The sequence below is a fragment of the Octodon degus genome, unplaced genomic scaffold, assembly GCF_000260255.1.
Source record: "Octodon degus isolate 3935 unplaced genomic scaffold, OctDeg1.0 scaffold00015, whole genome shotgun sequence".
Classification (NCBI taxonomy): domain Eukaryota; kingdom Metazoa; phylum Chordata; class Mammalia; order Rodentia; family Octodontidae; genus Octodon; species Octodon degus.
Window position 1 is genome coordinate 7,482,574 of NW_004524591.1, and position 25,563 is coordinate 7,508,136.

Genomic DNA, 25,563 nt, shown 5'->3' on the forward strand with positions numbered 1-25,563 from the left:
CAAAAAAAAAAAAATTTAAGGGGAAAAAAAAAGGTTTATTTAGTTCAGTTAGTGGAGATTTCAGTCCATACTTGGCTGGCTCCAAGACAGGTAACACACGACAAAAAGCAACCTTTCCTGCCAGCGTCAAAGACCAGAAAGCAAAAGCAGAGGTAGCAGCTCAGGCATCTAACTAGCTTCTCATCCTTCCTTACATTGTAGTGTAAATCACCAGCTCCAGGGCAGGTGCAGCATCCACACTTATAATAATCAATTCCAAACTCCAGCAGCTGCCCCATGACTACATGAGGCTTTTGGGGGACAATTAGACACCAACGACCACATTCTGACCCTGGCCATACAAAGAATTATGCAATCCCTTTAAATAAAAGGCATTTTAGTCCATCTCAAGGAATTTCCAAAATCCCAACAGTTTCAGCATTGGCTGAATAGTCCAACTCCCAAGTCTCCTCCAAGATCCTAAGCAAACTCTTATGTATGACACCCTGTACAAATGAAAAGCTAAACACTTCCAACATTCAATGGCACAAGATAAGTATTATCATTCCAAAAGATACACACAGCAAGATGCCAAGCATTGGGACCAAAGCAAGTTCAAAATCCAGAACGGCAAATATTTAGTCCAGTAGTTCCATGTGGAGCATCTGAGACAATCTGTAGCAAATTGTGAGCTCCATGTGGCTCCACCTCTATGTCTCTCCTGCACATAGTTCCCATGGCTTTGCTCTCAGGCTAGCTTTGCTTCTTTTTTGCAGTTTCTCTTAGATGTTCCATGTTGCTGGCTTTTCCAGTCTTCTGGGATTTCCAATGAATAGGCTTCTCACTCACAGCTTTAGGGACACACTGACGGGCCTTCCAGGCCTTCTGAAATTTCGGTGATAGTCTTCTTAACCTTAGAACTCCTGCATTCTACATGCATGTAAAATTAATGACCCTTAGATGCTGCCGAATTGCTTTCTGGAGTGGTATCAAGGCTTTCTTCTCTCTTGCCTGTATTGCTTGAGTGCCTGCATCTCTGAGCACAGTGAACCTGATCCCAAGGAAGAAATTCCCATGCTGGCACCATACTGGAATCTTGTATCACTGCTGCCACTGCCATTCAGGAACATGGGGCTCTGTGGCTTCCTTCTCAAGGGAAAGTCCCTCCCCATGCAATTCTGAGGCTGCAAAGGATGGAGACCTACTGCCTTCAGCAATGCCCTCAAGTCATTCTTTCAATTCTCTAGTTCCTTTCTGGCAGTAGAGATCCTCTCAATTCTATCTTTGTATTCCACAGCATTATTGGAGCCTCATTTCTAGTGAGACTCAAAGTATTTTAAATCATCCTTCTGGGCTCTTTGCTCTTGATTCTCAACATAAATCTGACCAGAAGCCCCAACAACATCCATGCACTGCTTCAATATTCGACTGCATTGAAATTTCTTTCATAAGTTTTAGTCAAAGGCACTTAATCTCAGTCTCAGGCAAAGTCTCTGGAAAAATGCAGACAAACTTTCTTCCAAGCCATAACACAAATAATCTGGAGTCCAACAACCAATGCAGTCTTTCCCAGCAGAAGCCTCCCCAGCCTGATCTTTACAGGCAGGATTTCTATCAGCATTTGTGTCTTTAGAGCTTTGACTATAATTTTCCATAAAGAACAGCTGAAAGTGTTCTAGCACTTCTCTTGTAGGAGACATCTCTGAACATGTCCAATCTCTTCCCATAAACTGTTCCCAAAAGCTTATAATCCACTTGGACAGGTTTAGCCACAGCAATGACTTCACTTCTCTGATGTGGTTTAGTTACTCTTCTCTCATTGCTGGCACAAATTATCCAACACTTGGGTCTTTGCAGGTGATTGATACCTATTTAGAATATCAATCCCAGGAGCTACTCTTTTAGCATTTGTTTGGCCTTTCGGTCTGGTTCACAGCAGGAGCATCCGTCCCTCCCACAGTTGTAAGGCATCTCCTCTTCTGTGTTGTCTCCTTCAAGGGCCTGGCCCTGTCTGACTGCCTATAATATTTGTATCTAACTCAGCTGCCTGCAATACTCCCCCCTCTAAAGAAGTAACCTGAACTGCCGTAAAGGGAAATATGGGCGAAGACCGCTCTGGCTTTTTTACGCTGAAATGGGTCGTTCTTGTTGACTGGCAGTCAGATATATTATTTAGAGGTTTTAGCTAAAGGCCCTCGATAGAGGACAGGCATTTTTTTCTTGGATAGACGTATAGCTTTGAGTCTCCATCCAATGATCTCGGTGAAACCTCCAAAATGATACAGGGAGAAAAACTAATCTTGGGTGGGTGACCTCCAAACCATATAGGGAACCTCCAAATGACACAGAGAAAAACGATCTCCCGACCTGACCTGTATGAGTTGTGTTCTCTAAAACCGAAGAATGAATTTTAGGAACAAATGGAGATTATAAGCAGAATATATTTATTTAGGTTATTCCCCTAAAACTCTATTTAAACTCTATTATTTAAAGGTTTTAAAAGGAAAATGGCTATCTCTGGGGATAAAGGAAGGTATAACTAAAGAACACCACACCACATATAGCAGTGTTCTACTTCTATACCACATGCCTAGTTTTAACTCAATAAATATTTCACTTATTCATGTCTGAATTATAACTTTTACAATTAAAGCAGTTTTCAAGAAGAGAATCAATCAGTTGGTATGAGGAAGATTAGTCAAAGCATCAGTTAACAAAGAGAGATATTCCATATTTCAAATCCATTCTTTGACAAAATACGTGAATATCTACCAGTCATATGCCAGGTGCTAACAATATAACAAAACGTGAATCAGACAGCACTAATTTTTAAAAAATATACAGCCATTTTCTTCATTAAGTTTGAGAGCATCGCGCTCTCTTCCCCTTCATCCCCCACCCTCCTTTTTCCCATTTCCAGCAAATTTTAAATTCCAAAGACTAACAAAATTAAACATTTCTAGTCAAGTGAGTCAAGAACTCATAGGCCTTGTTAGTAAGCTCATAACTGTTATTTCAAAGGTTAAACTGTTCATTTAAATCTCAGCATGGTTACACTGTCCAGGAAATGGATTATGTTATAAGAGTTCTCATATTTACAACTGGCTAATAGTCTTTTTAATTAAATGAGTAAAGAAAAACATTTGCTGTAACTCCAAGTTATGGTTGATACATTGTATCGACAGGTTAACTAAGTGACTCAACAGGGGACCAGGGTCTTTACTTTGTAAACATCCTGAGAGGAGGGCCAGGATAGTGTAGGCCACATACAAGGGAGGAAAAGAGGCTTGTTTCCTACTCCTCCCTCTTTGCTCATACAACTTTTAATGTCTTCTGCCCTCCTGAACTGTTGCCCCTGTGCCACATGCCACTGTCTTGGTGCCAGCTGATTACAGATTGACACCACCACAAACTGTGAGCTAAGTAAACCTTTCCTTCCTTAATTTGGGGTGTTGGGTATTTTGTCTCAGCAATAAGAGAAAAGTAACTAAGACACTACATTGAAATTTCTGGGTTCTAATTACTATTTTTCCTACAATGATAAAAGTATAGAATTTGAGGTGGTTTTGTTTCATGTTAAAAACCTTCTACAATTTCAATCAGTTATTATCTAGAGCTGACCTTAACCAGAAGCCAAAGAATAGAAATAAATCGATAAAGCTGGTTTTGCATTAAACCCTTAATATGCTAGTTTTCTCTTTCAAATATAATTACTAACACTGAAATATCCACACAGACTAAGAATCGTTCACAACCATGAGTTGGAAGAAAATTTCCATATTACCTACTGTAATACTTCTTAAAGCTTAACAGTCATAGATGCAGATTCTTAAAATACAGATTCTAGTTCAGAATGTCTGGGATAAGGCCTGTACTTCCTTTTATTTCTAAAAAGCTACCACAGCTGTTTATAGGATGTGACATTTTAGTTGCTCATTTTTTTTTTTTTTTTTTTACTGTATTTAGTATAGGATCTACAGGGTCTTGCTACATAGAATGGACTTGTAGTGATCCTCCTGTTTTTCAGCCTCCCGAGCGCTGGGATTACAGGTGCGTTCTACCACGCCCAGTCTGTCACCGATTCAATGTGCCCCAGGGGTGGGGATAGCATGATATGCCCAGGACCAAATCCCGGGCCCTGAGTCTGCCTAAGCAGGCGCTTGCCACAAATGTTTAGAACCAAGAGTAATTACATATGTACATATTCCTAATTCTGCCCTAAAGCCTATAAAATCTTATTCACCATTCCAAAATCTAAAAAGATAAAAACCAAAACTGTACTAAGCATTCTATATACTGCATCTCATTTACTTTCAAAAGTTATAGTAGTAGCATAAAAAAATTAAATTCCAACAACAAATGGACTCTGGACTTAGAATGAGTGCAAATTTCACCTTTACTACACATCAGTAATCTCTATATCCCTGCATTTCCTCACCAATGTCATATGGTTTTATATGAGTAAACCATTCTTTCTTCATTAAATCACTCTATGGTCCCTAACTGACACATTATTATTTTGTCTAATTTAACTGTATTGTTAAACTGAGGTACTGAAACATTTAGGAAATTACAAAAAAATCGCACAGCTAAGGGGTGAGATCTGACCATAAGCAAACTGTAGCTGACAACTACTTAAAGGCACAGGAAGAAAAAAAAAAATTAAACCATAATTAAATGAGTGCTTTCTTTCATCTAAATATTAATCTTAATATGCCTTCCAAGGAACTAATCAGAATACTATCTGTAACATGGCTAATTAAGTCCCTGGCCTGAACATGTAGCATATACATTTTACTAGAAAATTTATCCTTATGTACCTTAAATGAATAATAAAAAGAATTTCAGTTTCAAAGGACATCTATATTACTGCCCTCAGCTAGCTACATATATTGAAGTCTGGCCTTGAGCTTAGGGACAAAAAGACAAATAATTTCTGCTTCTGTTAACAATGTACAGGACTATATACATCTCCTAACAATAGGAAACAAGTTGAAATAATTTACTTTGTGATATTTTATGATATGAAGGTACACTAACATTTACCTCAGTTGATTCTTACAAATATTTATGATAGAAAAGGCAATGTAAATACAATGCTAAGAATCAGAAATTACAGATTCCAGCTTGCCACCAATTTTCTGTAAAATTGTTTCTGATCCAGAATTCTCATGAAAGACTGCATCTCAAGCAAAGTCTAACTGCAGCAGACCAGTTAAGTAACTTTGCTTATAATGGCACAACTAATAGGACCACAGAGCCAGGCCTACATTATTCTGGGTCATGTGGAAAGTGAGGCCAAGTGGAAACAGCTGAAGGTCATCTGGAGAAGAGTTTGCCACAACTCTCATAAAAAAGATCTTTGACTCCAATTTGCATTTTACAATGACTCTCAGAGATGAATTAACCTGGTATATTTTAGTAATACATTATATGAAAGGACAGCCAAACAGGGCCAAGAATTTTAAAACTGATACAACCTGAGCAGTGAAACTATGTACAGTATAGTCCAAATTAAATAAATTTTAAATGTGTATATATGTATTACAGAGTGAAATTATGTATAGTTCACAGAAAGTATACATAGTTCAACAAACAAAATAATTAGAATGGCCTTACAAAGGATGGCTTGTTTTCCTTCCACTTTATTTCCCCTACAATAAGTTAGAAGCTTTTCTGTACATTAACTTGAACAGAATGTTATCCTGACATGAGACCTTGTCTCAATCAAGTTTATATAACAATTTAAACAAGGCCTATTACATAAGTCACTCACTAAATACTTATGCTGCAATTAATTTATTAACCAGAAAGGAAATGGAGGGATTGAAAGAGAAGGGATAGAAGAGACCAGTTAAAGGAAAAAGGGAGTAGAAATATAAAAAGAAAAAGAAAATGAAAAACACAAAAACCCCAAACTGAAATGCTCCTTTTTCACTCTCATCTTGTAGCTTCAGGCAGCACTGAACATTCCAACCAGCACAGTATATACCAATACCCTACCCTCCAAAACAAGTCACCCAAGAGCTACCTATCCTCCCATGGGACTCCTGTACGAAAATTTTTTAGCTGGCTCCACAGAGCCTGACACCAACCTACATAAACTTCCTTTTGAAGAAGCAGCCACACGATAAGCTGTCTATACATTGAGTCACCTGGCCCCAAACACCGCTTCGTGTTCCAGGGCAGGAAAATAAAGATCTTTTCCATGCTCATCCCTGTTCAAGGTCCTAACATATCCTTTGTTTTACATGGTTCAAGTTTTCCATCCAGCTGTTAAGCCAAAAGAGATCAAGGAAAAGCCTGTGGGAAGGGAGGGCATGTCAGTCAAGTACTCTTGCCTCCTAGCTAATTGGCAGCAAGCACGATGGGGAACACTGGATACATGCGGAGGTTTTTTTCCTTTCTACTGGGCATGATCACAATATGAGGTTATATTTATTCATACATGCATATACCTCTACATTTCCAGTTCTTTGCTAACAGAATTATCTTGCTTATGGTTTAACTTCATACGTTTCCACATAAGACAACTAAATAAGCTCTTCACATTTATTAAAGCAGGGCTAGGGATTTAGTTCAGTGGCATAGAGCCTGCCTGGCAAGCTCAAGGTCATGCATTCAATTTCTGGCATAAAAAAAAAAAAAAAAATCTAAAAAAAAAAAAAAAAAAAAAAAACCTAGACCAAAACATTTATTAAAGCAACAGAAAAACGTGCTAATAGTAGGACTCTTAACATCCAACAATAAAAGAAAATACATGTAACTAGTCACTACGATTTAAGTATTTCCTAAACTATATGCCACCTATTACAAAATACATATAAGTCTAAATAATAGCAAGTATATCTATAATGTGTATGATTTATTCAGGAAACAAACTAAGTTAGGTTGCTGATTCCCCCACAGCCCACATGCTCAAAATCACTGAATTTAGGGACTAGAAACAACTACAGTATGTATTTAAAATCAGAAGACAGTATTTCCTGAATGCTTTCCCAGATGCAAGAAGAAAAAAAGTTATTTAAAATGCCAATGGGGCTGGCTGTACAGGAAAAACAACCCTGACAAACTTCTAGCAAACATGCATAGTCTCAAATTGCAAAGCTACTTTACTAAGGTTTCCTAAATTTCTGATAAGTGGTCTGGTATACAGGAAAGCTAAAACAAAATTACCAAAGAAACTTTATAGAACTTGTATCTCTCTATATACATATTTTTGTCCCTTTATTTTCAATAAATCACATTTTTTTAAAGAACAAGCTTTCAATATTCAAAAAACAAGCATTGTGTTCTTTTATAGTGGTTGTTGTTGTTGTTGTTGTTGTTGCCAGCTCAGTCCACCCTGGAGGCAGGGCTGGTGTGGCATGTGGTGCTGGGGATCGAAGTGTTCCCTGAGCTTGCCTAAGCAAACGCTTTAGACCACTGAGCTATCTCACCAGCCCTATAGTGGACTTTTAATGCTTGGAAAATATATTTGCTTCTTTATAACTGTACCCTTTTAACAGATAAATTTTATTTTAAAATTCTTTAGGTATGCAACTGATATATACCTTATATGAAAAAACTTTCCTTTATAAAACAACTGAAGCAAAATTTACTGCTACCAAAGAATAAGTTACATTTAATTATGTAAGCTATATTAGCTAACAGTGCATTATGCCAGAAGAAAAATAATTCTATCTACTTAAAAGTTTTCTATCAGCGTATTGATTTTTTTTCATAAAAGGCAGTGAAAAGTTACAAATATATATACATAATTACTTTTTAAAAATACATACAATGTTCTAAAATGATAATATATAGAGAAATGAGAAAATGTGATACAAGGGACAGGGATAAGAGCTACACCTCTCTAAAAAATCTCTTCAGGAAGGAAGACAGAAAGGAACAAATACTCTGATTCAAAAGACTAACAATGATACATCAATTTTTTTTTTTTTTTTTTTTTTTCTCAGTACAGGGATTAAACTCAGGACCCTGTGCTTGCCAGGCAAGCTCTTATTCTACTGAGCTATCTCCCTGGCCCGATACATTGATATTTGTTACTATACTTTTAAGCCCAATGCTCAAGGCTATATATACTTTTCTGTCTAAATATATTTAGAGTATTCAACTGTAAATGTAACAAAAACAGTATGATGCTTTATCCTGTCTACTACTGAATGTCCAAAAGGTAATTTTCACAATTTCTTATAGTAATCACAAACAAAAACTGTTACAAAAGGGGAAAACGATAGGCAGATGGCACCAGCCACAAATTATAATAAACTGAGTCATGGTAAGCTTTACTGATGCCCAAAATAACTAGAAGGGGAAAAGAAAAAAATATTCAAAACTCACTTGACTTTTGTTTTGTTTTGTATTTAGTAGAGGATCTACAGGGTCTCCCTACACATATCAGACTCCAAGTGCTGGGATTAGAGGCAAACACCATCACACCCAGTCTCAATTGCTGAATCAGCGTGCCCCAAGGGCGAGGCCAGCATGGCACACCAGGGATTGAACCCTGGTCCCTGTGTCTGCCTAACCAAGTACTTTAATTCACTGAGCTATCTGGCCAGCCCTAAAACTCATTTGACTTTTAATAAAATGTAGAAAAATCTATTTTTATGTGTTTAAATCAACTGTTTAGATTTCTAAGCTTTCATAATCCCCCATCTTTTCATGACTTTTATAATCCTTCATCTTAGTAAAGAAAATAAGAAGGGCTGGGGAGATAGCACAGTGGCATAAGCACCTGCAAGGCAAGTACATGGTCCTGAGCTTGATTCCTGGTACAAGAAGAAGAAGAGGAAGAAGAAGAGGAAGAGGAAGAGGAAGAGGAAGAGGAAGAGGAAGAGGAAGAGGAAGAAGAAGAGGAAGAGATTAACAATTCTGATACAAGAAACTTTTAAAGTAAAACTAGAAACATAAAATGTGTAATATAATTTTTTTCACATTTTTTAATTTGAAATGTGTAATATAATTAAGAAAAAAATTACACCAAAATTCTAGTTGATATGACTAACATACACATATTTCATCTAAATCCATCTCCATTATTCCTTCCTCAAAGAATAATCACTTTCGTTATTTTGGAGGCCTACTATGTATCTTCCTCTCAATCTAAAGTAGTCAAAACCTGATCAGATCAAGAATCAATAATCAAATTTTAGTATTTTGTGACACATTTAAAAGTATTAATTGTAAGGAATAGAAATGGGATTTATTTACAAAAGAAATGTCAACATACAAAAATCAAAACTACAGAAATTCAACAATAAGAATCATTACTTTTACCCTACCTCTACCACGCAAAGAGAACAGCCAAATGTCAGTTCTAAAGATTTCCTTAAAGGGTAGAGATACAGCTTAGTCAGAGGCAGAGCACTGACCTAGGATGAGGTCCTTGTTCAATTCCCAGCATCACAAAAATAATATGTTTATATCAAAAAAACTTCTAAATGTATATAAGGAATATATGCAGTACTGTGGAATGAGGAAACTTCCTATAAAATTCATTATCTTAATTAAACAAAAATAAATATATAAAGATCATACTGTCAACTTAATAAATTATACCCTCAGTTCATCTGGTAAATCAAGTCTTCAAAACTTAAGAACTATAAACTGAGAGAAACATTTGCATTCATGCTGATTATGGTTTTTTATGCTGTGTACTTTATAGAATAATTTCTAAAATCTTTTAACCATCCAGTTTCAGGCCAATTGTCCAGGATCAAGAGCTCAGGAAATAAGCTAAAGGTGGCAAGAATTCACGGTAAGTATAGTTGGTAAGGATGGGTCTTGGCCTATCTGATTCATGATGCCACCACTACTCAGTTTTCTATATCCAGAGATTCAACCTGATTCCTATTTCCTTTACAATCAAATGTATCTCAAAACATCTCAGTAGGTGATGCTGGATGATTTTTGGTACAAAGAACTTAAAAACTGAAAAAAAAAAAAAAAAATGGAGAGACTCAGTAGAATCACACTACAGCAAGACATTAACTAGTAAAAGCACAATAGCAACACCCACCACCATGAAAATAAACCGCAAATGCTCCAGTACTTCCATAATCCAACACTTGAAAGGTTTTCCCAAGGCTGAGTTCAAGACAATTTTGATTTTATTACTTTTATAAGTGATGGTTTCTTGCTGCACTGCCAAAGCTGCTCTTGAATTTCTGGGTTCTAGTAATCCTCTGCTCAGTTCCCTGATTAGCTGGGACTAAAGGCATATGTCACCAAAGATGTGAGTTATCTTTGCTGTCTTCACTAATGAGTAAGACATGAATCTGTACCTATTTCATTATCAACAGTGGAAAATAAAAGATAAATATTACATTTTCTAAATAGCAGATAGACTATTTCATAGTAAAAGTTAAAATATAAACAACAAGTACCCATTTCAAATTGGGTTTTAAGTTCACTTATCTGATTTAAGCATTTCCTTTTCCCCACTTTAAGAATAGTATACTAGAAGCACTACACATGTGGTAATATTCAATCATATGTCCCATCTTGCATAACTGTATCTGATAATCTGAGCAACAGATTTGACAATAAAAATAGATAATATATCACTGTTAATCAGCTATTACTGTTTTGAAAATCTGTAATATATGTATTGTTACATGTTACCCTGTTTCAGTCTTTGTTTTTCTAGCTCTTATTTTTACTCGTCAAAATAAAATTATAATAATAAAAAAACATAGTATTCTAATTGTCTCAGAACAATGAAATGGAATGAACAGACAGGAAAACATCAGGAAATCACGAACAGGGGTTACAAATGCTAAGACTCTGTAATTTGTGAAGTGGGAAAGAATAAGGGAAATAAAAGCAATCGAGGAAACTAAACACTAGCAAGTATAACCCATGATAATTGTTAAACTGAAGAAAGCCTACAATTCCCAGAATTTTATTTTTACTTGCTTATAGTCTAATTACAAATATAATTCTCTGGTAATGTCATCGTTTTATCCATCACTTTACTTCATAAGTAATTTGAATTTAAAATGTGTGTTTCGAACTCTGTATCTCCTGAATTTAGGGAACTTATATTTAAGTACATACTAGATACTTTTGCTTGAATTTTTCATGGGTACCATAAACTCACTATGCCCAAAATTCACTATGTATCTCATTTATCTCTTACATTCCCTTACTTAAAGATATCAGTGCCTTACCAATTACTAAAAAAGCAAATATCTGAATTGTCTTGACCACATTCTTAGAATTCCCTTGGCCCACCACTTTTCAAGGCCATTTTACAATGGCTGGTATCTTCCCCCCCAACCCCCCACGCCCCCCCAACCCCGTCACTGCCAGTGTGAGGCAAAACCTTCATTTTAGCTGCCTGACTACAATTTCAGTTTCCTCTCTTTTCATTCTTACTGTTAAAATGACCTCTGAATAATGAATGACCTTTTTACAAGATTCTAAAACACCTGGATTTTCCCTGTACATAACTAAATCACTGGCTTCTGTTCTCCAGGACTGCTTTTCCACGCTAGCAAGAACCTCTAGCAAGCTCCCTACAATAACCAGCACAATACATGTATTTTATCTTTGATGAAGCAGGTTTTCCCTTGTAAGTACCCTACCTTAATTTCAGATAGAACACCAATGCCTTACATTCAAAACATTATTTTAAATTCTATTATTACTCTAAGTTCTATGGTATTTATGTACATCTCTTCTACACTGAAAGTTTATTCATTAAATACTTACCAGTGTCTATCATGTATTCTACAATAGCTTTTGCAACTTCAAAGGCAAATAAAACATAATGCCTGAACTCAAGAAGCTCAGTCTCATAGGAAGAGAAACATATAATTACAAAACAACATAATAAGTATAATTATAGATTTGTATTGCTATTACAAGGCATTAGAAGGTTCATATCATCTGATTCAGGGGATAAGTAAGAAGAAAAAGTGACATCTAAGATTAGTCTCAAAGAATGCCCAGGACAAGGCCAAGGGAAGAACAGATTAAGTGACATTGAGAAGAAAGTAACTGATAAAGAATAGTAACTGATAAACAGAAGAACAGAGTAACTGATAGAGACAAGAACAGTAAGCACTGGAGCAAAAAACAATGTCCCATCGGAAAGCCCCTGCAGAGCTTTTAGAAGGCAGATTGTGAGAATCATTAGGAACATGAAGTATAAACCACCCTATCAGCTATCTGCAATATTAGGAGGAGGCAAGCTAGAAGCAGAAAAACCCCTGAATGAGGCAGGTATCTTCAACCTTGTTTATAAGCCCAAAATAGGCAGATTTGAAGAAATCTCTAGAGAATCCAATCAACCATCTTTTATATTAACTGCATGGAATGAGAAAGTAGCCATCAGTCATCATTTTGAATTTGAGAAATAGTGGAGTGAATGTCCAGTCACCCTAAAGAAGGAGTAAAAGAACAAGTTAGTGGAGGAGGGAATGCATTGTTTGTTTTGTGGATGAAGGAGCCAAGTTCAGTATGGGACTTGTATGGTAAAGGTATACCTTAAGCCCTTAAGTAAAGACAGCATTAGAATAAATGTGGGTTAGAGACATAAAAATTTTACCTATTACTACATACATAACAATCTTAACTAATTAGATCATAAAGACAGCAGCAGGTCAAGGATGGATTACTGGTACACATGAACATTTAAGGGTGAGGTAAAGAAAAGGCCCAGAAGGTGACTGACAAGGTATGCTCATAAAGATAGAAAACAAACCAGCAGTTGGTGGAATCCTACAAGCTAGCAGAATAGTGTTTCCTAAAAATGTGATTGGTAGTGTCCAAAAGTAGAACAGCTGAGCAAGACATAAATAAATAATCTTCCAGGGGATTTGACAACTAGCGGGTAACTGTTGATCTTGTTGAGAAACATCAATACAGTAAGTCAAACTGGAGTGGGTTCCACTCCAGTTTGGGAGAGATTTATTTACTAGTTAGACTTTAAGAAAAGGTATAGTAAGGAATCCAACACAAAGTACAGGTGAGATAAGCTCTGAGTCATGGAACAACATCAATTCAAAGGCACATGGAGTACTTGGTATCTAATAAATTAAGCAATAATTCAATTTTCAAGGCGTAACAGTTCTTCAAGAGCAGAAAACATACCATGTTTTTTTTTTATTTCCCCACAGCTAGCAAAATTCCTGAAACATAAAAGACATACAAAAATTCAATGACAAGTATGATTTCATAAATGAATTCAGCCTATTTCATTTTCTAATAGAGCAAACATTGATTCACTAAACAGTGGGCCATAAAAAACTAAGAATAAGCATTTTACAAAATAAAATGGGCTAAAATCATTTTATAGAATCACATTTCTACACCATTAAATTCACCTATAGTCAATAAATTCATTGCAAAGATCTATGAGATATGCAATGATGACCTTATCCACGTGTTATGGTTTGTGTCTAGTTGTCACCCCAAAGCCTCATGCAGTCTTTGGAGGCTTCTAGAGTTCATAATTAATTCTTGATCCAACGCAGGGGTTTACGGGTGTGAGTGCTATCCCTGCCCTGGGGTGTGTAATCTGCATTACAATGTAAAGAAGGAAAAGAGGCTCACTAGAAGCTGCAGCCACTACCTCTCCCTTTGCTTTTTTCCTACTACCATGAGCTGCTGCCCTCTGCCTTGTGCTACTACTCTGCCTTGAGCTTGCAGAGTATGGCCCGAAACCTCCACCAAGTGTAAGCAAAACAAACCTTTCCTTCCTTAATTGTGAGTGTTGAGTATTTTTCCTAGCAATGAGAGAAGAGTAACTAAGACATCATGCTAGGGTTTAGTCTTTTCCACTCAAACCTGATATTTATTTTATAGTTTAGTACCTAACCAACTTGAACAACTAAATATGAAATCAGATGACCCTCAGCCACCACTGACCAGGCCGCGCCTGGAACACCAAGTGCATGCCCAGAGCGGAGCCCTGGAGCTGAGTGCAGCTGTGGCCCACCCACAGACCCTGCGATCTGAGGCTGTCAGAGATGACTCTGGTTCTGTCCATGAATAGATTCTGCAAGCCCATTGTCTCAGAAGGAGCTGCTGAAATTGCTAGGTATCAAATGCTATGGGAGACTGAGAACTACAGAGGCCCGAGCTCCCCTAGGCCAACACAAGCTCCTCTGTAGGAAGACTGAGAAGCCAGTCCCCCTCTGGCAAACCATCCCACTTTTTGAGGAACAAGCCCACATCCTTTATATGTCCTTAGAAAAGTTAAGTTCACCGATGATCCTGAAGTGTACCTATGAAGATCTGTTCTTATAAACAACTTGAGGGGCCAGGGAGAGGGCTCAGTAGAATAAGTGCTTCCCTGACAAGCGCAAGGGCCTGAGTTCAATCCCCAGTTCTGCCAAAAAAATAAAAAATTAAAAAATAAAAATAAAAAAATCCCAAACATATAAACAACTTAATGAAGAGGATCCACAGCAAAATCATCATGCAGAGTAACTGGTGCTTTCCAGCCTGCTCTTCCGGCAACGCCTCCACCCTAGAGCGGTTCATGGCCCAAGACTTCCCTTACTGAAAACAAGCATGCGTGGCCAAAGAGGAGTGCAAGAGGTTCCACACCTGTTGCTTTTACCAAGAATGTGTAGGCCACTATCTAAATCTACTCCTTTCTGTCAATGCTAGTGTTGGAAGTGTCTCTCCAGCCTCCCCCTCCCCCTCCTCCCACTCCTTCCCCTCCCCCCAGCTGCCTTGGCCGAGTTGTTACCACCAGGTGGATTTCAGTGTAGGCAGTACAGCTGTGTACACAAGCAATGGCCAGATATCTGCCAATGAAATCTTTGATATGAACGTCAGGTCACTTGGCGTTCAGGAGAAGGCCAAATTAAATGATTGAAAGGCAAACAGCAACACGAACAGAGATGGTGACTCCCTCAGCCATGAACTTGCGGGCAGTGACCTTTATTCTGAGTGCAAAGGCCAGTTTTAAATTTATTTCGACACTGGATATAATGAAAAAACTTATCTGAATCTTGGAAAAAATCTTTAAGGAAAAAAGAAACTTTACCAAATAACAAACTGTGCTGAAGCAAAGGAAGTAAAATACGAGCCATCTTTTCACCAAAACCCGGAAGCATGTACGGCATGACCAGTTAGCTTTCATGCATCTTATTTTGAATGGATTTTATAGTTTTGTACAACTGATAAAATGATACTATGAACATGTTGTGTCATGTCAATGCCTGGAGAGCAGACTGCACAAAACATCTGTATAGTTGGCATCGGTGAGCTACTTATAAATGTGCTGATTTTACTAAGAAAACAGTCAATGCTTTAAAGTATATCTTAGTTTTCTTACAAAAAAAAAATCACTTGATTAGATGGGTGACAATGTACCCTTGTGATATTTCCATTACCCCAGAGGCCTGTCACTAGCTACAAAAGTTCAACATGTTTGTCAGTTAGTGAGGTATAGTTATGTGATACGCACACAACCAACCAAGGATGTCTGCTGCTTTCGTAGGATACAGTATTTTTTTCCAAATAAAAGACTAAAGACAGGGGAGCTAGATGAAATGGCTTCGTGGGGTTGTTAAGTATGTGTATTTAATAGTCTGTGTGACACATGAAAAAAATCCACAAACTGCACAGAGGCGATTCCCTGTTAAGTTCCTACTTGCCTGGTATGGATGATGAGGCTTTAAAGCAAGTGGTATACAGGGCAATTTTTGATGTCTTACTTTATTTTAATTTTTGCCAATGTGAAAATTAAGGATAAATCACAGTCATAGCAGGCATTTAACAAACGGGGAAAAAAAAACACAGGGTGGATCCACATGGTTTGGAAACTGTTAACTTTGAACTGTTATGTTCAACTTTTGATTCAACATCTCTATTCTTCCTTTATTTTTGAGCCCAGTTGCCTTGGGTTTGGCGTGTGTGTGTGTGTGTGTGTGTGTGTGTGTGTGTGTCCAGCTCAGCCCGTCTGGGGGCAGGGCTGGCTGGCATATGGTGCTGGGGGATTGAACCGCGGTCCATGTGCTTTGCTAAGCTTGTTCTAAGTAGGTGCTTTAGACCACTGAGCCATCTCACCAGCCCAGGTTTGGCATTTTTGGATGGGCATGGAGGAGGGTGATAGACAGACCTGGTAGGAACCAGCACCAGCTACTTGAGCTTTTCTGTGGCAGCAGTCCATTGCTGGGGTCTGGGGTTTTAGGGTTGTTTTCTTGTCCAATGAAGTTCATGAACCCTGTAGCATGCATTATACTTTAATCTGTTTTGCATCATCTCAAACATTTAGATTATAAAATCATGTGCTTTTTTTATATATGACTTTTGCTGTTGATTAAGAAGCATAATGTTAATAAATGATGTGGTGATCAATAAGGTTTATCTTAAAGAATGTAAAGATTTTAGTTTTTGGAAAGTTATTTTGGAGAAATGGGACTCGGTCTGCAATTGCTAACTGTGTATCTGGCCAGCAATCTTTCCAACAATGAACTTGTGCATTTGCAAGGGTGTCCACGGCAGTCTTCCCACCAGCCTCTATGCCAGCCAGCTCCTCCTGCTGAACTCTTGCCATTGTCAAGGTTACTGACTGACATGGGTCTCTGTACATGTTATTTCACAGTAACTGATTGCCAAATGGAGGAAATAAGTCCTCCTAGTTTCTCCAAGATAAAGCTTTTTAAAATTATTGCTATTAATATTAAATATAGGTCTCCTTCATACAGTGTATGAGTAAGATCATTTGGACAGTTGTCCACAAGGACCAATTTTTAAAACATGCTATTGTTTCTAGCTCAACAGCCTAGCAATATTTTGTCCTTTATTTTCAATATAGATGAACATTGATGTTGAAAATTTAGACAGATGCTCATACTGTTAAAAGGCCTGCTTCATGTGCCTGTGCCTATCCTCTCCACCCACCCACAGCCTTGAGAATTACACTATATGAGCTATGGACTTTTGCCTTCTCCACTCCCAACCTCATCTAGGGCAGGTATAACTGACACAAAGGAAGCCAACTCATGTTCTGGCAGAGAATATACACCTTGTAAAACCTGGCTCCATCAGTTATTTGAGCCAAAGTCTCAATAACTTGAAAAGTTGTAAAACTGTGGGCAGCTGGCAGGTAAAGCTTAAAAAGGGTATATGCATTCTGGTACTGGCACAGCCCTTCTGAGGGAACAGTAAGGTCACAGTAAGCAATGAGGCAATGGAAAGAACTAGAGATGAAACAGATACATACTGAAATGCCAAGATGAGGGAACTGTGGTTGCTGAGAGATGGACACTGTTGAGGTGTAAGCCTTTTAGTTCCCATCCATTTTACTTGCATGGATTCCCCTTTATACATCAAGTAACTGTAGTATATACCTGGTCCTTAAAAATCAAGAACCACAAGCACATGTGTACAAACACATACACAAAGGAGAGGAAGTGGGGAGATAAATATCAGGAATATATGCATCCTTTTGTGACTTTGTTTTTCAAGTCATTAAGTAGGGGCCAGGGAGATGGCTCAGTGGAATAAGTGATTCCCTGGCAAATGCAAGAGCCTGAGTTCAATCCCCAGTTCCAGAAAAAAAAAAAAAAAAAGTCACTAAGTACACACTACATCCTATAATAGGAAAAAACAAAAACTGATTTCTGTTACTAGTTGACCTAATGTGAACTTGGGCAAATAAAATGTCTCTTGACCTTTATTTACTTCTAGAAGAACTGGATTGTAAAGTTTTTATCCTTAAATCTCTTAAAAATTAACTTGGGGACCGATGAGATAATTCAGCTGACTACAGTGCCAGCTCAGGCAAGCTTAGGCAAGCGTAGGGACTGTGGTTTAATCTGCAGCACCACATGCCATGCCAGATAGCTCAGCCGATTAAAGGCCTGCTTAGGCAGACACAGGTACCAGGGTTCGATCCTTGGTATGCAGTGCTGGACCCACCCCCGGGGGCACACTGAGATACTGAATGAGACTGGGCCTGGTGGCACGCGCCTGTAACATCAGCGTTTGGGAGGCTAAAAATAGGAGAATCACTAGGAGTCTGGTCTGTGTGGTGAGGCCCTGTACTAAATAAAAAAAAAAAAAAAAAAAAAGAAAGAAAGGAAAAGAAAAGAAAAGAAAAAAGAAAAGAAATAAGCATGTGTTCTACCTATTTCTATTGTGTGCACCTTTTACTAATTGGACTACACCCAGTATACTATGTAACCATGAATAATCCACTTAGCTTTCCTACAAAAGTTTCTTTTCCTACTAAAAGTAGTGAGGAACTATAATTCGTACACAGTATTAAATGTTCTAACACTGAAATGATGACAACTCTACTAAAAGCTACCTATCATTTGACAAGTATTAAGCCCTAGTCAAAAGGTAAAACTCAAAATTACACTGAACCAAATTAGTTGCTTAATAAATATGCTAACATCTATTCAATACAACCTAATTAAGTCTTCCTGCTCTTCTTAAAGATTTATACTTTCTTCCTTGGCAAATATATAATTTTATAATGTTCACTTCATGAATTCAAATAAAAAAAAATGAAATACTGCAAAAATCGGCTTATTTGGGTAACAACTGAGGGTCACTATTTACTAAACTAAATCAAAATGAGCTTCACCCTACTAACACTATAGATTTGACTATTATTTAACCTATATTAAATCATCTATTTTCTACAGTGCCAATTTATCAAGTGTAATGCAAAGTACTGTTTTAATAAACACAATCTAGTAATAATATGAGATCAAATTTAAGGACACTCAAAAACAACTGCCAAATTCCACTTAGAGCTGGGCATGGTGGTGCACACCTGTAATCCCAGTACTTGGGAGGCTAAGGCAGGAGGACTACATGAGTTCCAGGCCACCCAGGGCTACACAGTGAGTTTAAGACTAGCCTGGACTACAAAGCAAGACTCTATCTCAAAAAAACAAAAACATTAATATTCTCCTACGGCAAAGGTAGAAGATAAAGAAATCTGACCTACAGTTAAATCAATTAAAACCTACAAATAACTACCTAAAAGGCCTAAACTATTTAAATGATGCTATTTTTTTCAATTTGTATATTTTTTATTTTGTATAGTAAATAGACTGAATTCACATAACCCTCCAAAATCATTTCCACAGGCTCTAAGAATATAAATATAAGGAAAATGGAATGAAGGACTACAACTCCAACTTAGGATGAAAAGAACAAACAAAATCTCAAAGTCAATAAACTAATCAACTACTAAGGAAAAATATAGATAAAACTGGTTAAAAATCTATTAAAGAAGATGTGTCAAACAAAAAATTTTTAAGACCACACACTGATATTTGGGCTCATATGCTTTATCAAGCAACCACGATGGAGTAGATGGGAAAAGTATAGTACTAGTTGGGATGCGTAAAATGGTGCAAACATGGTGTCAGCCTTTGCACAGAATTATCATATGGCCCTGCCAACCCAAAGTACATACCCAGAAGACATTGAAAACAGGTACTGTATATATATATATATATATATATATATAGCATGTACAACAGCCAAAAGATGAACAGTCCAATGTCCATCACTGAATGAACAGGTAAGTGGTGATGTCTACATGGAATGGAGCATTATCCAGCTATAAAATGGAAATAAATACTGATACATGTTATAACACTGATGAGCCTCCAAAACATTATGCTACACAGATGAAAGAAGCCAGATACAAAAGGCAACAGACTGTATCTGTTTACAGTCCTCCTCATCTGTAATTTTGGTTTCTGTGGTTTTAGTTTGCTGTGATTGATCTCAGAATCAAAATGTTAAGCAAAAAAAGCCAAAAATAAACAGTTCAGGGGCTGGCCAGATAGCTCAGCAGATTAAAGCAACTGCTGAGGCAGACGCAGGGGTGGGGGTTCTATCCCTGGCCTGCCATGCCAGCCCCACCCCCAGGGCACACTGAGACAATGAATGAGACTGGGCATGGCGGCACATGCCTGTAATCTCAGCACTTGGAAGGCTGAAAAACAGGAGGATCATTACAAATCTGATCTGTTTAGTGAGACACTGTAGACACTGTACTAAAATAAAAAACAAAATAAACAGTTCATATGTTGTGCACCATTATGAGTAGTGTAATGAAATCTCACACTATTCCACTCAGGACATGAATACATTTCTTTGTGCAGTACACGCACTGTAAGTTATGGTAAACGGACACACTGCCTTGGTATTGTACTTGTATTTAGCAAACCTTACTTAGGAACCTAATGTCACAATGCCTGTTATCAGTCACCTCCCCTTTACCTCACCATGTGTGCAATGCATTATCTCACATCATCAATGAAGAGGGATAAGTACGGTACAATAAGACACTTCGACAGAAATCATACAACTTTTATCACAGTATAAAAGTTATATTTTATTCTTAGTTATTTTTGTTAGTTCACCTAGTATACGTTAAACCAGGTAGCTAGGTAGGTATGTGCAGAAAAATCATAGTATATGTATTTAGGATTCAGTACTCTCCAAGGTTTCAGGCATTCACTGGAGTCTTGGAACATATTTCCCACAGACAAACTGGGCTACATTATATGAAATATTGAGAGTAAGTAAATTTGTAAGGACAGAACTTAAGCAACTGGTGATTGCTAGGGCCTAGGGGAAGAACAAAAAAGGGAAAAATGCTTAGTGGATATACTATTTCTTCAGATAATAAAATACGTTTTAAAACTAGATAGAGGTGGTAATCACACAATTTTGTGAATGTATTCAATTCTAAAGAAATCATTCAGGGTGGTGAGATGGCTCAGTGGTCTAAAGCACCTACTTAGAACAAGCTTAGCAAAGCACATGGACCACGGATCAATCCCCCAGCACCACATGCCAGCCAGCCCCGCCTCCAGGCGGGCTGAGCTGGCCACACACACACACACACACACACACACAAATAAATAAATAAAATAAATAAATTTTTTTAAAGTCATTCATTTGAAAATGGTTCATTTCACATTCTATCAATGTTACCTCAATTTTTTTAGTTTTTTTAAAAAATATTGTCAGTCACAGACAAAATTTTTAAATCCCTATCTCTATTCCTTCATCTGTAAAACAATTTGGGAAGAGTATGCAACCAAAGTCCTCCTTACACACTGGTAATCTGTACCCACAACGTCTGATTCTTAAGAATTAGTATCACCTATGGAATTTATCTGAAAGATAAAGCATGAATACTGGTTAATGTTCTCAGCTACCATATCACAGAAGAGTTAGTACAAAGTTTACCATAAATTTTTTGCATAATGACTGTAAGTAAAAAATAGACATTCCAAACAAAGATAATGCACTGAAGGCAATTCTGCAAACAGTACAACTGATGTGTTGTGAGAGTATAATCTACCAGTCAAACTATGTAAATTCAAATACATAAAATAAAGAATATAACAATGAAAAAATAATTTCAAAAAGTACAGATATCAGAAGAAAACATCTCTCAGGCATGTTTTCCACTGTTAACTCTCAGGCTTGAGGGGCTTGTGGGTTAGCTCAGTTGTTTAAAGCACATGCTTCAGCAAACTCAGGCACAGAGGACCTCGGTTCGATCCCCAGCTCCACAAGCTGCACCAGACCTGCCTTTAAGGCAGCCTGAGCTAGCAAAAAAAAAAAAAAAAACCTCGCTGGCTTTGAGAGGTACCAAGAATCATATCACCTCAGGTCACAGAATACTGATCATTTATATTGGTGATGAAAGTAAATACATGTATCCATAAAAATCAGGTAAATCAAGATTTAAGGAACTTACCAACCTTTTTTTTTTTTTTTTTGGCAGAATGAGGGAGTGAACTCAGGCCCTTGCACTTGCCAGGCAAGCGCTTATTCTACTGAGCCATCTCCCCAGCCCATCACCAACCTATCTTGATAAACTTATATACTACACAGCAAAATCAAATGAAGAAAAGGCAAAATTCCCCTCAGGAGACAGCTCTAGATACATTCCAACACAACAAATATTGATACGAATTACTATAATCCACACCATATAGTACAATACAGTAAATTTGGCCTTGAAATAGTCAGCAAAATGATGTCACCTGTCATAGCCAAAGAAAACTTTCAATAGCATTCCCACAAATACTCTGAATCTACAAAACTAAACTGGAAAATATACCAAAAAATGACCATGATAACTGACTTACTGGGCAGAAAATTCTGTTAACACATACCCACCAATTTTTAGAAAAAATGAGTAATCATGTCCACCTAAAACATCAGATAAATCAAAGAAAGCCACTTAAAGAAGTAAAATAACCACCACTTAGCACATCTGCTCCTCAGTTTTCATCTTGCTAAGCACGTCTAAAACTACAAATACAAAAGATAAATATAAAAATGTATGAAACAACTCAGGTATTAAAAATATACTTTTGATATAACCTAAATAAGCCAGCAAAGGCTGCATCTACCTACGGACAAAACCTTGAAGTTGTTCTGGGTGTCAAAATTCAAACACACATAAAATAAAATAACCGAACAGAAGATCATCTAATTTAAAAAGTATAAAAGCTTTAATCAAGACATATTTTGCTTAGTAAAAGTACATGGGTTTTAATTACTACTTTACATGATATACTGTAATTATATGAAAGTCTTGTTTTCACTTAGCATACTATTTTCTTATTTCTATAACAAGCTGTTACCAAATTTACTATCTTACTGCTTACCTTATTCTAGCCAAAATTAATTGGAAATTTTTTGAAAATGTTTCAATCAAGCTTTTCATTTCAGTTCTTTTTCATAACTAGAATAGTTCTTAAACCCTACAAATTTTAGACCTCTGAAAGTTTAATTTTTAAATGAAAATGAACTTGAAGCATCTGCTCAGAGTTATCACATTTCCAAGTTTAACAATGCAAATGAAGTTACATGTTAAATTAATAAAATGGATTATGGTTAACTTATTTTTCTTACACAAATAATGAGTCAGTATAAAAACCACCAATTTGGGGCCAGGGAGATAGCTCAGTAGAATAAGCATTTGCCTATCAAGCACAAGGTCCTGAGTTCAATCCCTGGGACCACAAAAATAAACAAATAAATAAACATAAAAACCACCAACTTTGAGTCCCATACACACTGCATACTTTAATGTAGGCTAAGTGATTCTGTTGTGAAACCCACTTCAGTATTCTATGAATAATTCTGATGCATATATGTAGTTTCCCTAAATGATGGATAAGTCCAAGTCTATACTGTTTCTTACAAACTTAAGACAGTAACATCAATAGACCAGTTTCAAACAAATCCAGAACTGCACAACTTGTACTGCTTCTAATAAGCATAAAGTATAAAAGTAAAAAATGTTACAGGCTTTGCCAGTGTCAAATACAGCAGAGCATATTCTCCAAGCAGAACATTAGAGTAAAATGACCTATCCTATGCTTGGAGCCTCAGCTGGCCAGTATTAGAATAATCTCCCTCTAACTACTAGGGCTGGGGACCTACGGGACTAGAGGCCAGAATCTGGGCCTCATTCTAGACCTTGTACAATCAACCCAAACCTCTTACCATACAGGATACATGAATAGGACTTCCCATGAAAGTTAATACATCATTATCTAAACTGACTCCTGAATAAGCACTTGCCCAGCAAACACAAGGGCCTGAGTTCAATCCCAGGTTCCATCAAAAATAAACTTGACTCCTGAGAACCACTGACCTAATTCTGATTTTCATCCACTGTAAGATTGATGGATGTGCTTAGGTAGACACAAGGGCTGGGAGTTCGATCCCCCAAGCCTGCTGTGCCAGCCACACCCCCGGGGGTGCTGAGACTGCAATTGAGACTGGGTGTGGTGGCGCATGCCTGTAATCCCAGCACTTGGGTAACCGTAAACAGAAGGAACACTACAAGTCCGATCTATTCAGTGAGACGCTGTAGACCCTGCCCTAAATAAAAAAAAAATTTAAAAAAGATTGATGGATGTGTTCCCCACATTAATACCAGACCAAACTTGTCTTGTTATCCTTAGTCACCACCAAGAAGGGAATTGATTCTCTTCTCCAATACTCTGACTACTACCACTGTACTCTTGTATACTGCTCCTTCTTTCTTTATCCCACTTCCCTTTGCTTCCAACCTTCCTGAAGTTTCCCTCCAGATTCATTCTGTTCTACTGCAGGAACAAACACTCCCATATCTGCAACAATTTCACTATCTTGCTTCAAGTAACAGCTGTTCTTCCTGCAACCCTCTCAAACACAGGAGGCCATTCTTTCATTTATCATTTTGTACCTCAACTTTGGGATGCAGACCATTATTCCAACCATAGATCCCTTTTCCTATAAACCAAAGACAAACAAAAAAAAGTGCTCTTGCAGTATAATTACTACATATTAGAATTACTGAAAGGCAGGACAGCATTTTAAAATCCCACTACCAAAGTTATATCACACACAAATAGATCAGAATAGCTAGGAATAGAAGCCATGCATCAACATCTCCAATGTGCAACACAGTTAAAATAAAAACATTAGCAGTTTATAAAGTTCTGCCAGGTGAGTCCAACCTATATATAAGAACCACTGAGCCAGGCATTACTAATCATCCAATTAAAACTCTGAAACATGGCATACAAATTATTCCTTGTGATCTGCAGAACTTTGTTATCTCAGCACAGAGACAATCAAACTAACATTCTACTTTTAGTATCATAAGCATTTCATTTCAACATTCACTGACTCTACACACTACTAGACTACACTCTAGACTTCATCATCACCTTTTTTCTTGGATGGAAAATGGGAAAATTAGCTGTTTTATTCTCTGACCATACTCTTTTCAATTACTCCTATTAAATACACCCATTTTTCATTGTCATCCAGAGTGGCAAACGTTGATTCTTCAAATTTCTCCTTACTTAGCCCATTTTTATTATCACTTCTCTTTGCAGACTGAACTCTATGGTTCACCATTTCAAGGACTCTTGCTGGTGCTCTCACTTATGACACTACATAAGATGTGCCTGTTTATTTCCCTTATATACCATCTGTGCTAAGTCTCAGGAAGATACGAACTGCATATGCTTGGTTGACTGATGTAACCCGAATGTCAGCATAATTCTAGTACACACAGTAGGCTCTCAGTATGTACTGAGTAAAATATAAATCTCCTGATTAATCATACAGTGTTTTACAAATCAAAATTTCCCTGTTTCCCCACAAAATTACATATAGGTCAGTTTATTCTTTTCTGATTGTTAACTAGCATCCCAATATCTAGGTTTCACTTGTCATTGGATTCTCCATCAGGTCAATTCACTGAGCAACTAGGGCTCTACAGAAGAGAGGGAAAGAAAGACTACAGAGTGCAACGAAAACTTGCAAAAAACCTAAATAGTTACAAAAATTATCAAGGGGTCAGGGAGATAGCTCAGTAAAATAAGCACTTGCCTGGTAAGTGCAAGGGCCTGAGTTCAACCCTCACTCAGCTCCACAAAAATAAATAAATATTATCAAGGATGAGCATATATTACCATCTTTAAGAAAATTTTTTAGAATTTAATAAGAATTCTCTCGGGGGCTGGTGAGATGGCTCAGTGGTCTAAAGCACCTACTTAGAACAAGCTTAGCAAAGCACAGGGACCGCGGTTCAATCCCCCAGCACCACAT

General features: G+C 37.3%; 1 protein-coding gene and 1 pseudogene across 1 annotated transcript in view; one reads left to right on the forward strand and one right to left on the reverse strand.

Annotated features, from left to right (window-relative positions):
• Positions 1-25,563, reverse strand: part of Snx13 (sorting nexin 13) — a 149,307-nt gene that overhangs the window by 104,273 nt on the left and 19,471 nt on the right. The gene's annotated exons all lie outside the window — the stretch shown is intronic.
• LOC105741504 lies at positions 13,897-15,078 on the forward strand (annotated as a pseudogene).